This window comes from Erinaceus europaeus, chromosome 13 (genome assembly GCF_950295315.1).
Source record: "Erinaceus europaeus chromosome 13, mEriEur2.1, whole genome shotgun sequence".
NCBI classification, from domain to species: domain Eukaryota; kingdom Metazoa; phylum Chordata; class Mammalia; order Eulipotyphla; family Erinaceidae; genus Erinaceus; species Erinaceus europaeus.
In genome coordinates this window covers 5,433,374-5,449,913 of record NC_080174.1, presented here as the reverse complement: position 1 = coordinate 5,449,913, position 16,540 = coordinate 5,433,374, and the positions used below count along the sequence as shown (strand labels likewise).

General features: G+C 53.0%; 1 protein-coding gene across 2 annotated transcripts in view; it reads left to right on the top strand.

Moving 5' to 3' along the window:
• The first annotated feature begins 11,881 nt into the window (after nucleotides 1-11,881).
• The window catches only part of WTAP (WT1 associated protein), a 31,458-nt gene continuing 26,799 nt past the window's right edge, over nucleotides 11,882-16,540 (top strand). Inside the window, exon 1 of one of the 2 annotated variants that reach the window (XM_060205228.1) lies at nucleotides 11,882-12,054. The gene's annotated coding sequence lies outside the window, so the exon portion shown is untranslated. Of the gene's footprint in view, nucleotides 12,055-12,206; nucleotides 12,327-16,540 lie in introns of those variants that run through there. The other variant, XM_060205229.1, reaches the window with a different exon arrangement.

The following is a 16,540-nucleotide window of genomic DNA, read 5'->3' as shown; positions in this document are numbered from 1 at the left end:
AAAAGCCAGAACTCCCACCGTCTATACCCCATAAAGAACTTTGGGGGAGTCGGTCGGTAGCGCAGCGGATTAAGTGCACGTGGCGCAAAGCGCAGCGAACGCAGAAGGATCCCGGTTTGAGCCCCCGGCTCCCCACCTGCAGGGGAGTCACTTCCCAGGCGGTGAAGCAGGTCTGCAGGTGTCTGTCTTTCTCTCCCCCCCTCTGTCTTCCCCTCCTCTCTCCATTCTCTCTGTCCTATCCAACAACGATGACATCAAGAACAACAATAATGACTACAACAATAAAACAACGAGGGCCACAAAAGGGAAAATAAATAAATAAATATTAAAAAAAAAAAAAAGAACTTTGGTCCACACTCCCAGAAAGGTAAATGATACAGGAAAAAAAAAACAGAGAGCTCTGAACCTGCAATCCACCAGGACCCGAAGTGTCTGTCATCAGGAATCTTGTTTGGGGGTGGGGCGGTGGCGCAGCGGGTTAAGCGCACGTGGCGCAAAGCACAAGGACCGGCGTAAGGATCCCGGTTCGAGCCCCCGGCTCCCCATCTGTATGGGGTTCGCTTCACAGGCAGTGAAGCAGGTCTGCAGGTGTCTGTCTTTCTCTCCCCTTCTCTCTCTTCCCCTCCTCTCTCCATTTCTCTCTGTCCTATCCAACAACGAACGGCATCAACAATAACAATAATAAGAATAACCACAATGAGGCTACAATAACAAAGGCAACAAAAAGGGGGAAAGTGGCGTCCAGGAGCGGCCAGGCACTCAGTGAGCCCCACCAATAACCCTGGAGGCAAAAAAAAAAATCTTGTTTATACACCATCATTGAAAGGGAAGAGAACCAGGAAAACACTAGAGCAAATGAGGTACTTTTATCGGAAAGAGAAGAGGGGAAAAGGAAGGACATTTGGAAGTAGTAGTAGGTGTCGATGTGACTTAGAAGGGAAGTGAAGTCAGGACCATAGAAAAAAGTGAGGGGGTGGGGGGGCGCACCTGGCTGAGCCCACATGTTAACTGCAGGGGAAAAGCTTTACAAGTGGTGAAGCAGTGTTGCAGATGTCTTTCTGTGTCTCTCTGTCTCTCTATCACCCCCTTCCTGCCCTTATTTACTGGCTGTCTCTATCCAATAAATAAAGATAATTTAAAAAGTTTAAAGAAAAATGGGCAAAAACTATGGATAGATCTAGATAGCTGGGGGGTAGTCAGGTCCTGGGACATGATGGTGGAGGAGGACCTAGGTGGGGTTTCGAGTGTTATGTGGAAAGCTGAGAAATGTTACACATGTACCAGCTGCTGGATTTTACTGCCAATCGTAAACCGTTACTAACCCCCAATTCTTCTTCTAGCGTTTGCCCTTCGTCCGTAGCCAGTCAAGAGCGTCAGGTTGAGCCTGATGTAAAGTTTCGAGACCTCCTTTGAATCTGGAGAGGTGGCCGTCGTTGACTATGTGGGTCATAGTCTGTCTGTGGCCGCAGGGGCAGTTCGGGTCGTCTCTGGCTCCCCAGCGATGGAACATAGCGGCGCACCGGCCATGGCCTGTTCGATAGCGATTGAGGAGGGCCCAATCATAACGTGCTAGGTCAAAGCCGGGTTGACGCTTGCAGGGGTCTGTGATGAGGTGTTTGTTCTTTACCTCAGCTGACTGCCAGCTCTGTTTCCAAGAGTCTGGGACAGAGAAGTTCAGTGTAGGCATAGGGGACCAGATTGGGTGACGAGACGTCAAGACAGGGTGGCGAAGATATCCGCGTAGATTGGCAGGTCTGGTCGAGCGTAGACGTGGGAAATGAACTTAGATTACCCCCCAATAAAGGGGGGAAAAAGATATAGGTAGTTCTAGGTATAAAGTCAGCCCGTATCTGTGACCTTGGGAGAACCATTGCAATTTCCAGTGGAGAAAATGGGGACACAGAACTCTGGTGGTGGGAACAATGTGCAACTAGACCCCTGTTATTTTATAATTTTTAAGACTTTTTAATTTATTTTCCCTTTTGTTTCCCTTGTTGTTTTTATTGTTGTTGTATTTATTATTGTTATTGATGTCGTTGTTGTTGGCTAGGACAGAGAGGAAGTGGAGAGAGGAGGGGAAGACAGAGAGGGGGAGAGAAAAATAGACCCCTGCAGACCTACTTCATTGCTTGTGAAGCTACTCCCAGGTGGGGAGCCGGGGGCTCAAACTGGGATCCTTACGCCGGTCCTTGCGCTTCATACCATGTGTGCTTAACCCGCTGCACTACCGCCCGACTTCCTATTTTATAATTTTTAAATCAATATGAGTTACTCGTAAAAATAACAAACAAGGCCTCTAGGAGCAATGGGTTTGTGGCGCAAGCACCGAGCCCTAGTGATAACCCTGGAGGCAATAAAAGAAAAGAAGAAAAACCACACGGAGATGCCACCACACACCTGTGTATTGGAGGAGACGTGGGAGAGAAGGGAACTCTTGTCATTTGTGGGAATGCAAACTGGGGCAGCCATTGTGGAGAGGCCTCAAGTAAAACCACAAATTATTATTGGGTGGTGGTCCAGGAGGTGGCTCAGTGGATCAAATTTTGGACTCTCAAGCATGAGGTTCCGAGTTCAGTCCCTAGCAGCATACGTGCCGGAGTGATGCCTGTTTCTTTCTTTCTCCTCCTATCCCTCTCATAAATAAATAAATAAATAAATAAATAAATAAATAAATAATGTATTATTGGGTGAGAGAGAGCATAATGGTTATGCAAAGAGACTCTCATGCCTGAGGTTCCATAGTCTCAGGTTCAATTCCCCCCTGCCCAGCCCCAGCACCAACATAAGCCAGAGCTGAGCAGTCCTCTGCCCAAAGAAAAAAATAGCGCAGCGGGTTAAGTGCACATGGCACAAAGCACAAGGACCAGCTTAAAGATTCTGGTTCAAGCCTCCAGCACCCCACCTGCAGGGGGGTCGCTTCAGAAGCAGTGAAGCAGGTCTGCAGGTGTCTGTCTTTCTCTCCTCTCTGTCTTCCCTTCCTCTCTCGATTTCTCTCTGTCCTATCTAACAATGGCAACAACAATAATAACACCAACAATGATAAAACAACAAGGGCAACAAAAGGAAAAAAATACCCTCCAGGAGCAGTGGATTTGTAGTGCGGGCACCACATCCCATCGATAACCTTAACCTTGTGTGTTATTTATTTTCCAATGCTAAAATAACCCCAAAGTTGGTCTGTGGGCTATCTTTTCAAACTATCTCCTGTGTCTTTCATTTTAAAGACTGAACATGCTAACAGGCTCAGACAGCCAAGACAGAGAACCCTGGGGCTGAGCGAGGTAGGTCTCCTGTACAGGCCTTGACGTGCAGGAGGCCCAGAACCTCGTGGGAGCGCAATGGCCCCAGGAGAGGCTCCAATAGTGCGGTGTTTCTTCCTCCTTCTCCACCTCCCTGTGTATCTGAATTGGGAGAAAGAGAAACAGACAGAGAGGTGGGGGGGATTGATTGGCCAGGAAGTAATAAAACCACTCATGCATATCTCCCAGGCTCTGTAAAAAAAAGAGAAGAATCCTGGCCCAGGCCCCACAGTAAACTGCAGCCCAGAAAGCCAGCACCCTTATCTGCAGTGAACAGCCCAGGAAGCCCAGAGGAAGTCAGACTATCTCTAGCTGCCATCTCTGGCCCACATCACCTCCCAGCAGCCTCAGAAGCGAAGCCATGTAGCATCTGTGGCCATCAGGACTGAACTTAAAACCAGCAACTCCCGGTTCGAGTCCCCGGCTCCCCACCTGCAGGGGAGTCGCTTCACAGGCGGTGAAGCATGTCTGCAGGTGTCTGTCTTTCTCTCCCCCTCTCTGCCTCCCGCTCCTCTCTCCATTTCTCTCTGTCCTATCCAACAACGACGACATCAACAACAATAATAAGTACAACAACAATGAAAAACAACAAGGGCAACAAAAAGGGAAAATAAATAAACGTGAAGAAATTTCTAGAAAACCCAGCAACTCCCTAATTTGTGTGTCTACTTCCAGCTCAGCATTAGCCGGAGAAGGCCAGATGTGCAGCCCTAGCCAATTATGCAAGGCAGTGGCTAGAGCGCTGGACTCTCAGGTATGAGGTCCCAAGTTCAGTCCCTGGCACTGCATGTGCCAGAACAGTGCCCTGATTGCTTCTTCCTCTTCCTCCTCCTCTAAAGAAAATCTCTATTCAGGGAGTCAGGCGGTAGCGCAGCGGGTTAAGTACACGTGGCACAAAGCGCAAGGACCGGCATAAGGATCCAGCCTCCTCTATCACCCCTCCCTTTTCAACTTCTCTCTGTCAAATAAAATAGAGAGAAGAAAAAAAGAAGGCCACTGGGAGTGATGGATTTGTAGTTCCAAGCCCCAACATAGAAGAAGAAGAAGAAGAAGAAGAAGAAGAAGAAGAAGAAGAAGAAGGAGAAGGAGAAGGAGAAGGAGAAGGAGAAGGAGAAGGAGAAGGAGAAGGAGAAGGAGAAGGAGAAGGAGAAGGAGAAGGAGAAGGAGAAGGAGAAGGAGAAGGAGAAGGAGAAGGAGAAGAAGAAAAGAAACAAGAGATAAAGAGAGAGAACAGCAGAACATCTGCCTGGCACATGGTACACTAGGGTCTGAATTTGAGCCTCATGTTTAAGCGTCCAACAGTTTATCCACCGCAAGACCTTCTAAGTTTCAGTGTTTTTTTTTTTTTTTAAGATTTTTAAAAAAATATTTATTTATTCCCTTTTGCTGCCCTTGTTGTTTTTATTGTTGTAGCTATTATTATTGCTGTTATTGATGTTGTCGTTGTTGGATAGGACAGAGAGAAATGGAGAGAGGAGGGGAAGACAGAGAGGGGGAGAGAAAGATAGACACCTGCAGACCTGCTTCACCGCCTGGGAAGCGACTCCCCTGCAGGTGGGGAGCCGGGGGCTCGAACCGGGATCCTCACTCCGGTCCTTGTGCTTTGTGCCACATGCGCTTAACCCGCTGCGCCACCGCCCGGCTCCCTGGTCACCATTTTCTATATAAGGAATGACAGACAGAAAAAGGAGAGACACTTGCAGCCCTTCTCCACGGCCCCTGACGTTTTTCCCCTGCAGGCAGGAGCCGGGGGCTTGAACCCAGGTCCTGGCACACGGTGACCTGTGCGCTCTTCTGGGTGTGCCCCCTGAACCAGCCTAGCGTGTGGCCTAAGCTTTTCTCCTCTGCTCGGCCATCACTCCTTTCCATGCTCTGTGAGGTGAGGTTAGTCCACACACAGGGAGGCTAGAGGAGTCGTCCAGTTGACAGATTTTGACAAGTGCAGTGCCCTGGTCACCGTTCCTACTGATCAGGAGAGAAAATGTTTTCCTCCTTCTGAAAAGTTCCCCCACACTCCTCCCCTCCCGCCCCAGCTCTGATTTGACTTCTCTTCTGTGGACGAGAGGTCACTTTCTTTGCTGACTCATCTTTGGGCTGTCTCTGCCCCAGAGCTGGACTGTCCTGGCCACAGAGCTGGGTCAGGTAACCACTAAGGAGCGCTGCTGCCAGTGAACTGGATGTGGGGTTCAGAAGCTACGGTGTGGGAGACGTGTGTGTGCTCATTGTCGCTGTAAGCGGTCAACCACCCTGCTTGCCTGGGGCACTTCCAGTCCTAGTGCTAGAAGACCAGCGCCCTGGGAAACGTCCCCAGCTCTGGCACACGGGGACAACAGGCCACTCAAGTGCTTCTGGGGTCTTTTCAGTGCACAAAACTCAAGACTGATTTTATTTTATTTTATTTTATTTTATTTTATTTTATTTTATTTTATTTTATTTTATTTTATTTTATAGAATGACTAGAACACTCTAGGGACTGAACACGATTCTCTGGGGCCTCAGTGTGCAGTCTGTCCTCTTAACTCCGAGCTCTCTATTGGCTCACTAAAAGATTTGTATTTGTTCCTGTGCTATGGTTTCATTTGTTTGTTTTAATTTTTTTTTCGTTATCTCTATTTATTGGATAGAGACAGAAAGAAATCAAAAGTGAAGGGGGAGATAGAGAGGGAGAGAGATCAAGAGACACCTGCAGCCCTGCTTCACCACTCATGAAACTTTCCCCCTGCCGGTGGGGACCAGGGGCTCGAACGTGGGTCCTTGTGCACTGTACTCTGTGCACTCAAGCAGGTGAGCCACCACCCGACCAACCCACCTTTTTTTTTTTTTTGCCTTTTAATTTTAGGTAGTGACATAAAGAAAGAAATGGAAAGGAGAGATAGAGAGGAGAGACATTACAGAACTGCTCCACCATTCATGAATCTTCTCATAGTGCTGTGCTTGGTGCGCCCACTGGTGCTCCAAGCTGGGTGCTCTCCAGTAGACAGATAAGTGTGTGCTCTGCCAGGTGAGCTGACTCCAGCCCTGCAGTGTGCTAGTGGCCCAAGGGGGAGAGTTGTTCAGTGTCCTTGAAATACGTCATCGGGGGCTGGCGTAGACAGCATAATGGTTCTGCGAAGAGAATTCATGCCCAAGGCTCCAAAGTCCCAGGTTTAATCCTCTGCACTGCCATAAGCCAGAGCTCATCAGTGCTCTAGTTAACGAGAGAGAGAGAGAGAGAGGGAAAGAGAGAGAGAAAAGAAGAGAGAGGAAAAAAAGGAAAAGAAATACAGCACTGGAATTTTAATAGGGATTGTATTGAATCTGTAGATTGCTTTTGGCAGAATTACCATCTCAATGACATTTATTCTTCCAATTCATGAAGAGGGCATGTTCTTCCATCTCTTTGTGTCATCCTCTATTTCTTTTGTTTTTTTTTAAAGATTTTTAAAAATATTTATTTCCTTTTTGTTGCCCTTGTTTTTTATTGTTGTTGTTATTGATATTGTAGTTGTTATATAGGACAGAGAGAAATGGAGAGAGGAGGGAAAGACAGAGAAGGGGGAGAGAAAGACAGACGCTTGCAGACCTGCTTCACCACCTGTGAAGCAACTTCCCTACAGGTGGGGAGCCGGGGGCTCGAACTGGGATCCTTCCGCCAGTCCTTGCGCTTTGTGCCACCTGCGCTTAAGCCATTGTGATACCGCCGGACTCCCCCTCTATTTCTTTTAACAGTGTCTTTTTTTGTTTGTTTTTGTTACTGAATAGAGCCAGAGAGAAATTGAGAAGGGAGGGGGGAGATAAAGAAGGAGAGAAAGAGAGACACCCGGGGCCCTGCTTCACCACTTGTGACACTTCCCCCATGCTGGTGGGGACCCGGCATGGGGGCTCGATCCAGGGTCTTGCGCACCGTAATGTGTGCGCCTAACCCGGTGCGCCACTGCCAGCCCCTTTTTACACCCGTCTCATGGCTTTCATTGAAAAGGTCCTTCACTGCCTTTGTGAGATTTATTCCTAGGTACTGTATCTTTTTGAATTCAATTGTAAATAGGATTGTTTCCTTGAGTTCCCTTTCCTCTGGCTCATCTTTTGTATAAAGAAATGCCACCGATTGATTTACGAGTATTGAGTGTGTAAGCTGCTATTTTACTGAATTTATCGATCATTTCCAGGAGGTTTTTCAGCATTTTGGGGGACCCTCTAGGTAGAACAGCATATCATCAGTTTCCCAAGAAGAGGTTAAGGTTAGGAGAGGAATTACAAGATCTAAGAATAAGTGTGCATCGTACTTCGGTGTTCTGTATGAGTGGGAATCCCTTTCCATTCCCACCTAGAAATTCACCAGCTCTGCTTCTACACAGCCTGGTCCTTTGAATCTGCAATCCCATCGCAAGGAGATCAGCAGCCTTTTATGGTCAAGGGTCGCTGATATTCTGTCTTATTTGCTCTTAGACTTACATAATGGAGGGCCAGGTGGTGGCATACCTGGTGGAGTGTTGCTGTTACAATGTACTAGGACTCAGGTTCAAGATCCCATTCAGGCGGTGAAGCAGGTCTGCAGGTGTCTGTCTCTCTCTCCCCCCTCTGTCTTCCCCTCCTCTCTCCATTTCTCTCTGTCCTATCCAACAACGATGACAACAATAATAACTACAACAAAAAACAATAAGGGCAACAACAAGGGTAACAAAATGGGAACAATGGCCTCCAGGAGTAGTGGATTCATAGTGCTGGCACTGAGCCCCAGTGATAACCCTGGAGGCAAAAAATAAAAACCCATTCCCCACCTACAGGGGGAAAGCTTTTCAGTGCTGCAGTGCTGCAGGTGTCTCTCTCTCCCTCTGTCCCCCTTCCCTTCTGTTTTCTGTCTCTATACAATAAAAAAATAAATCTACTAGGTTGGGTGGTGGCGCACCCCGTCGAGCGCACGTATTACTATGCGCAAGGACCCCGGTTTGAGCCCCCAGTCCCCACCTGCAGGGGGAAAGCTTCACGAGTGGTGAAGCAGGGCTGTAGATGTTTCTCTGTGTCTCTCCCTCTCTATCGCTCCCTTCCCTCCTGATTTCTGGCTGTCTCTATCCAATAAATAAAGATAATAAAACATTAAAATAAATAAATAAATAAATCTACTTATTAAATTATCAGGTAGAGGGCGGGGGTAGATATAGCATAATGGTTATGCAAAGAGACTTTCATGCCTGAGGCTCCAAAGCTTCAGGTTCAATCCCCCGCACCACTATCAGCCAGAGCTGATAAAAAAAAAAAAAAAAAGCAGGAAAATAAATGAAGAGAGAGAAAGAAAGAATGTGTGTGGGAGAGAGAGAGAGAGAGAGAGAGGGAGAGAGAGAGGTGGGGGAGAGAGGAAGACCGACCAGATTGCTGCTCACCTCTGGCATATAGCAGTGCTAGGAATAGAACCTGAAACCCCAGGGCCTGCGGCATGCGGCCGTCCTAACAGATAGCGCCATCTCTCCAGGCCCTTCTGTTATCTTTTTGGTTTGAGGCGCCAGAGCTGGAAGCCGGGTCCTCACACACACATGGTAAGGCAGGTTCTCTATAGACTGAGCTATCTTGGGGCCGGTGGTGGTGGTGGTGCATGTGACAGCGTGCACAAGGACCTGGGTTCAATCCCTCAGACCCCAGCTGTAGGAGGAAAGCTTCACAAGTGGTGAAGCCGGGCTGCAGGTGTCTCTCTGTCTCTCCCTCTCTATCCCCCATCTCTCTAAATTTCTCTCTGTCCTATCAAATAAAATAAATACATGAAGAAAAAAACCAGCATGAGCTATCTCCCCTCTACTGCTCTTCTGCGAACCATTTCTTCATGGCCCTTTCTCTTCAGTTTCTGGGTCTTTTTGTTCATTTTTCATGGATTCCTGTGATGTCAGCCACAAGTAATTTCTCCATTCCAACCCAATCTCCTGGGGCTAGTCCAGGGCCCTCTTTACCTGGGGTGTAACCTACCCTGACTTATCACCTCACAGCTGCACACCTCATGTCACGACTCAGCGTGGGCGAAATCTAATAAAGGCAGAGCAGTGTGAGGAGAATGTCAAGTGCAGAGCGTCCAAATGACACACAACCGTGTGATAAGGGCCAAGGTAGGAATCACAGAGCTTATCTTACTAGTTTTACTAAAACCTCATCGTGAGGCTGGGGAAACAACATAAAGGTTACAAAGACTTTCATACCTGAGGCTCTGAGCTGCCAAATTCAACCCTCAGCACCACCAGCAGCCAGAACTGACAGGTACTCTGGTGTCTCTCTTTCTCTCTCAAATAAATAAAATATGTATTTTAAAAACAGACTTCAGGTTCTTAGTCTCGCTGCAAAATAAGTTGACAAAAAAAAAAAAAAGGCTAGGGAAACAGTACGATGGTTCTTTTTTCTTTTTCTTTCTTTCTTCTTTTTTTTTTTTTTTTTCTCATGATGTTTCTGCAAAACTTTCATGTCTGAGCCTCTAAACTCACAGGGTCAATCCCAAGTACCCACATATGCCAGAGTTGAGTAGTGCTCTGGTAAAGGGGGAAAAAATCGGGGGGTGGGGTGGGGAGCAGAAAGAAATTGACAGTATAGATCAAGTAAGTGACGACTCTGCAAATTCCAGACAAGGTTTGTGTGTGTTGACTTTTTTTTTTTTTTCTTTCACCAGAGCACTTATCAGCTCTGGTTTAAGGTGATGCTGGGGACTGAACCTGAACCTGGGACTTGGGGGCCTCAGGCATGAGTCTTTTTTCATAACCAATATGTTATCTATCATCCGTCGCAGACACGGTTTTTAGTAAGTGGCTGTGTTGGAACACAGAGCCACCAGCTCAGCAGGGCAGGACTTCCAGGCTGTCTCCCCCAGGGGACTCCCGCTTGGAATAGTACGGGATGGAATAGTGTGGGAGCCTAGAGACACCCAGCCAGGGCAAGAGTGAGCGGGACTTCCCCGCTGTCTGGGAGGCGGTGCTGTGAACGGAGTGTTGGGCTCTCAAGCAAGTAATCTCAGGTGTGCACAGGTGAGTCGGAAGGCAGACTCCAGCCCCGGGTCCTGGCCGACTGCTCCAGCCCCCAGCAGAGCTCATGTTGGGCTCTCAAGCAGGTAACCTCAGGTGTACACAGGTGAGTTGGAAGGCAGATTCCAGCCCCGGGTGTCCTGGCGGACTGCTCGGCCCCCAGCAGAGATCATGTTGGGCTCTCAAGCAGGTAACCTCAGGTGTGCACAGGTGAGTTGGAAGGCAGACTCCAACCCCGGGTCCTGGCGGTCCTGGCGGACTGCTCGGCCCCCAGCAGAGATCATGTTGGGCTCTCAAGCAGGCAACCTCAGGTGTGCACAGGTGAGTTGGAAGGCAGACTCCAGCCCCGGGTCCTGGCCAACTGCTCGAGCCCCCAGCAGAGATCATGTTGGGCTCTCAAGCAGGTAATCTCAGGTGTGCACAGGTGAGTCGGAAGGCAGACTCCAGCCCCCGGTCCTGGCGGACTGCTCGGGCCCCCAGCAGAGATCATGCACCGACTTCTAGCAGGGAAGCCCAGAGTTTAGAGGGGTCTGCTTTGCAGGCTGTGGACGGCTGGGAGCAAAAAGAGGCTCCAGCTCCTCATCTTAGTAGTATCTTTTTATTTTTTTGCCTCCAGGGTTATTTCTTGGGCTTGGTGCCTGCACTATGAATCCGCTGCTCCTGGAGACCATTTTTTCCTTCTTGTTGCCCTTGTGGTTTTATTGTTGTAGTTATTACTGTTGTTGGACAGGACAGAGAGAAATGGAGAGAGGAGGGGAAGACAGAGGGGGGGAGAGAAAGACAGACACCTGCAGACCTGCTTCACCGCCTGTGAAGCGACTCCCCTGCAGGTGGGGAGCCGGGGGCTCGAACCGGGATCCTTATGCCGGTCTTGAGCTTCGTGCCACGTGCGCTTAACCTGCTGCGCCACCGCCCAGCCCCCAGTAGTATTTTTTTAATAGTTTGTTTAATGAGAGAGATAGATGCCAGAGCCCTGCCCAGTTCTGGCTGATGGCGGAGCTGGGAATTGAACCCGGGACCTCAAGTGTCTCAGGCAGGAGAGTCTTTTGCAGAACCATGACGCTGTCACCCCAGCCCCGTTTCTGTCCTGGGTCAAGGGAAGGACAGACGGATGTAGAGGTGACCCGCCTGCACACGCAACCGCCAGGCGGCACACACTTTATGATGAGCGAGTCCAGGCGGATCTCAAAGGACCTTTTTTAAAAAACAATTATCTTTACTTATTGGATAGAGACAGAGAGAAACTGAGAGGAGCTGGAAGGGGGGACAGGGAGAGAGACACCTGCAGCCCTGCATCACTCTTTGCAAAGCTTTCCCCCTGCAGGCGGGGACCGGGGACTCGAACCCGGGCCCTTGAGCGCCGTGACCCGTGCGCCTAGCCAGGTGCGCCACCCCCCGGCGCTCAAAGGGCGTTCGATCGGGGTCCCTGAAACAACCCGGCGCCCGGCTTCCCTCGCAGGCGCTCAGCGACACCCCGGCCGCCGGGGCCACACCTGGCCGCCCGCGCGCGGAAGCTTCGCGGGTGGGATGCGCACTGCGTCCCGCGGGAGCCAATCGGATGCCGCCTCCGCGCGGATCCCTCCGCGCGCCGCCTCACCGCCGCAGGTGGCCCGGCGAGCGCGACGGCCGCCCTTCCCGACAGGCGCCGCGGCTGACCTCCGACCCCGCGGCCGCCCCTCCCGGCGTCCCGCGTCCCGCGGCTGCTCGGGCTCCGCGGGGCGAGCCGGGGAGGCGCCTGTCCGCCCTGCGCGCCTCGGGCCCGAGCCGGGGGCCTCCGGGCGGCGGCGGCGGCGGCGGCGGCGGCGGTGAGCGGCGGGGCGGGGCGGGGCGGTGAGCGGCGGGGCGGCGCGGAGCGGGGCGGGGCGGGGCGGCGCGAAGATGGCGGCGGGCGGGGCGGCGGGGGCGGGGCGGCGCGGCCGCGCGTCCTCCCTCAGCGCCATTTTGTGGCGGCGAGACCCGCAAATAAAGGGGAGCGGCGGGGCTGCGGCGGGCGGAGCGGCGCGGGCGGCCTGGGCGGCGCGGCCTCGGCCTCTGCGACTGGGCGGCGCCGGCGGCGGAGGTGGGTCGGGCGGCCGCGGGCCCCGGGACGGTCGTGGCGGGAGAGGCGGCGGGGCCGGGGCGGCGGGGACACTTCCGGGCGCTGCCCGCGGGGCCTGCGCGGGGCCGCCGCCTCGGAGACACGTTCGCCGGCCGCGCGGAGCGAGCTCCTTCCCTCCCTCCTTCCTTCCCTCCTTCCCTCCTTCCTTCCTTCCCTCCTTCCTTCCCTCCTTCCTTCCTTCCCTCCTTCCTTCCCTCCTTCCTTCCTTCCTTCCTTCCTTCCCTCCTTCCCTCCTTCCCTCCTTCCTTCCCTCCTTCCTTCCCTCCTTCCCTCCTTCCTTCCCTCCTTCCTTCCTTCCTTCCCTCCTTCCCTCCTTCCCTCCTTCCTTCCCTCCTTCCTTCCCTCCTTCCTTCCCTCCTTCCCTTCTTCCTTCCTCCCTCCTTCCCTCCTTCCTTCCCTCCTTCCTTCCCTCCTTCCCTTCTTCCTTCCTCCCTCCTTCCCTCCTTCCTTCCCTCCTTCCTTCCTTCCCTCCTTCCTTCCTTCCCTCCTTCCCTCCTTCCTTCCTTCCCTCCTTCCTTCCCTCCTTCCCTCCTTCCCTCCTTCCTTCCCTCCTTCCTTCCCTCCTTCCTTCCCTCCTTCCCTTCTTCCTTCCTCCCTCCTTCCCTCCTTCCTTCCCTCCTTCCCTTCTTCCTTCCTCCCTCCTTCCCTCCTTCCTTCCCTCCTTCCTTCCCTCCTTCCCTCCTTCCTTCCCTCCTTCTTTCCTTCCCTCCTTCCCTTCTTCCTTCCTTCCCTCCTTCCCTCCTTCCTTCCCTCCTTCTTTCCTTCCCTCCTTCCCTTCTTCCTTCCTCCCTCCTTCCCTCCTTCCTTCCCTCCTTCCTTCCCTCCTTCCCTCCTTCCCTCCTTCCTTCCCTCCTTCCCTCCTTCCCTCCTTCCTTCCCTCCTTCCTTCCTTCCTTCCCTCCTTCCCTCCTTCCTTCCCTCCTTCCTTCCTTCCTTCCCTCCTTCCCTTCTTCCTTCCTCCCTCCTTCCCTCCTTCCTTCCCTCCTTCCTTCCTTCCTTCCCTCCTTCCTTCCCTCCTTCCCTTCTTCCTTCCTCCCTCCTTCCCTCCTTCCTTCCCTCCTTCCTTCCTTCCCTCCTTCCTTCCCTCCTTCCCTTCTTCCTTCCTCCCTCCTTCCCTCCTTCCTTCCCTCCTTCCTTCCTTCCTTCCTTCCCTCCTTCCCTTCTTCCTTCCTCCCTCCTTCCCTCCTTCCTTCCCTCCTTCCTTCCTTCCTTCCTTCCCTCCTTCCCTTCTTCCTTCCTCCCTCCTTCCCTCCTTCCTTCCCTCCTTCCTTCCCTCCTTCCTTCCCTCCTTCCCTCCTTCCTTCCTTCCTTCCCTCCTTCTTTCCTTCCCTCCTTCTTTCCTTCCCTTCTTCCTTCCCTCCTTCCTTCCCTCCTTCCTTCCCTCCTTCCTTCCTTCCTTCCCTCCCTCCTTCCCTCCTTCCTTCCCTCCTTCCCTTCTTCCTTCCTTTCCTCCTTCCTTCCCTCCTTCCCTTCTTCCTTTCCTCCTTCCTTCCTTCCTTCCTTCCCTCCTTCTTTCCTTCCCTCCTTCCTTCTTCCTCCCTCCCTCCCTTCCCTCCGGCCTGCCTCCTTCCCTCCTTTCCTTCTTGTTTCCTTTCTACTTCCTTCCTCCTTCCATCCTTTCTTTCTCCTTCCCTCCCTCCCTCCTTTCCTCCCTTTCTCCTTCCCTCCTTCCCTTCTCCCACCCTCTCTACTGCCTTCCACCTCCCTCCCTCCATCCTTCCTCCTTCCCTCTCTCCCATCCTCCCTTTCTCCTTCCCTCCTGCCTCTTCCTTTCTTCCTATCTTTCTCCTATCTTCCCTCCTCTCCTTCCTTTCCCCTTCCTTCCTTCCCTCCCTCCCCTCCCTCTCCTCCCTCCTTTCCTTCCTTTTCTCCTTCCCTCCTTCAATTCCTTTTTGCCCCTTTCTTCTTCCTTTCCTTCCTGCAGCCGCCGACCTCTGCCCCCCATAGTAATAGTAATAATAATAATAACGATGATAAGGCCGCGTGCGGGTTGTGCTCCGGGCCCCGGGGAGCGCGCGGCTGTGGGTCCGACCCTCCTTCCTCCTTTATTTTGGCTCTTCCTCCCTCCCTCCTTCCCTCCCAGGTTTCTGTTGTGATGAGTCGCCTGGGTTGGGGTCGGGGCTGCGGGCCCCGTAACTCGTCCCCGACTGGGCTCGGCTCCCTCCTTGTTGTTGTTTTATTATTATTCCCCGGCGCCGGCTCCTTAATGGGGGGGGGTCCCCCTGATGCGAGCGTGTCCTGCGGCGGGCGGAAGAGGGAGGGAAGGAGGGAAGGAGCGAGATCCTGGCTCCCGGGGCCGGTAATGGCGGGGCCGGTGTCCTCGAACCTGGAGCCTGGAACCTGGCGGCCGGGCCCCACTGCCAGCCGCGCTGTGCGGTTCCTGGGTTTCGGCCGCTGCCTTCTCCGCCCCAGCACGTTCCCCTAAGCTCACTTGGGAGAATCTTTCCCCGACACTTTTAATTTTTTATTTTAGCGTTTCCCCTTTTATCGCCCTTGTTGATTTATTGTTGTACTGGTTATTGTTGTTGTTGTCGATGTCGTCGTCGTTGAATAGGACAGACAAGAGACATGGAGAGAGGAGGGGAAGACAGAGGGGGAGAGAAAGACGGACAGACACCTGCAGACCCGCTTCACCGTCTGTGAAGAAGCGACTCCCCTGCAGGTGGGGAGCCGGGGGCTGGAACCGGGATCCTGACGCCTGTCCCTGTGCTTCGCTTAACCCGCTGCGCGACTGCCCGACTCCCCGAGCCGCTTTTAAAATCTGTGCTTCACAGTGGTTTGCAGGACTGTCGGGCTACAGGCTCGCGGGGCCCCGACCGAGGTTTTGAGGCGACTGAAGTTCCCGACGGCTCATCGGTGTCGGGGTGAATGGCTCTGTTCTGTCACCTCGCCCGGGGCCCGTCTGTGCCAGGGCACCTGTGTGGATCTCAGGGTACCGCGGCTTCAGCACTCTGCTTGCTAGGCGACTGTCTGCAGATCGGCTTCTTTCTTGCTGACCAGGGTTAAGAGTGGCCTGGGGTCCCCGGCGGCCGCCCTGCGCGTCCTCTGCCATTGCGAGGCGTGGTGCTGCCCCCGTGTTAGACAGTGTTGGCCTTGCGTCTCTTGGCCTCTTGGTGCCCAGAGTCAGAGAGGGCCTGGGATCTGGGGTGGCAGGCACCCAGCCAGCCCAAGCTGAACTTCCCGCAAGACATCAGAAGCAGACGGTGATGGTCCCGATAGCCTGACCTTGGGAGACCCTCATCTGAGCCTTCCTCGCCAGTGGGTGAGGCCTTCGTGCTTGTCCTAGACTCAAAGACAGCCACAGTGCTCCCCGTTCACCACTGTTTTGTAAGGATTTTATTTATTCGCTCCAGAGAATGACAGGAGGAGAGGTTGAAACAGCCAGAAGTCACTCTGGTCCTTGTGCTGCCGGGGATTGAACTCGGGACCTCGTGCTTGAGAGCCCGGCGCTCTATCCGCTGTGCCGCCTCCAGGACCACGCTTTTCCCCTTCTCTTCATAAAGTGCTAAGGAGTGAATCTCAGGTCCCGCACGCACAGTACCACCGTGTTGCCTCCCTGGCCAGTTTCGGTGTGTGTCCAGGGGGAGACCCAGAGCGCCAGTCCGCCCTCCACGGAGTCCCTCGGGTGCTGTCCTTGGTACTCCCACACGGTGCTGGCGCACTGAGTGCTTGGCTGGGGAGCCTGGCTCCTAGTTTGCCTTCCCGAGCCCCTTCCTTCCTTCGGCTGACAGCACTCACACTGCGGGGGGGGGGGGGGGCTTTATTCTGTCAGTCACCACTGCTCCAAGCCAGCTCCTCAGGCAGAACGAGGCAGAGGGAACCTGGGCCCGGCCGCCGTGCGCTCTGTGCAGCTGAGCTGTCCTGCCGGGCCAGGAGTAGCGCGTCGCCCATCTTCATCAGTCAGCACTTGGGAGAGGCGCTGAGTTTGGGTTCCTGAACCCCTGCCCTGTGAGTTAGTAGCTGCAGTCTCCTTACCCGTTACCCCTTACGAGAATGGGAGGAGTTGTGACTGTTACCTTAGTGGCTCCGGCCTGAGTACACTCCCCCCAGATCCAGAACTCAACTCCAGGTGACTCTTGAGTCACTTTGCTCTCACAGGAGTAGATCGTGTCCTGAGAGCCTGGAATCAGCCTTAGATGGTTACTGTGCTTGTCAGTTATGCTTTTAAAAGTTGCC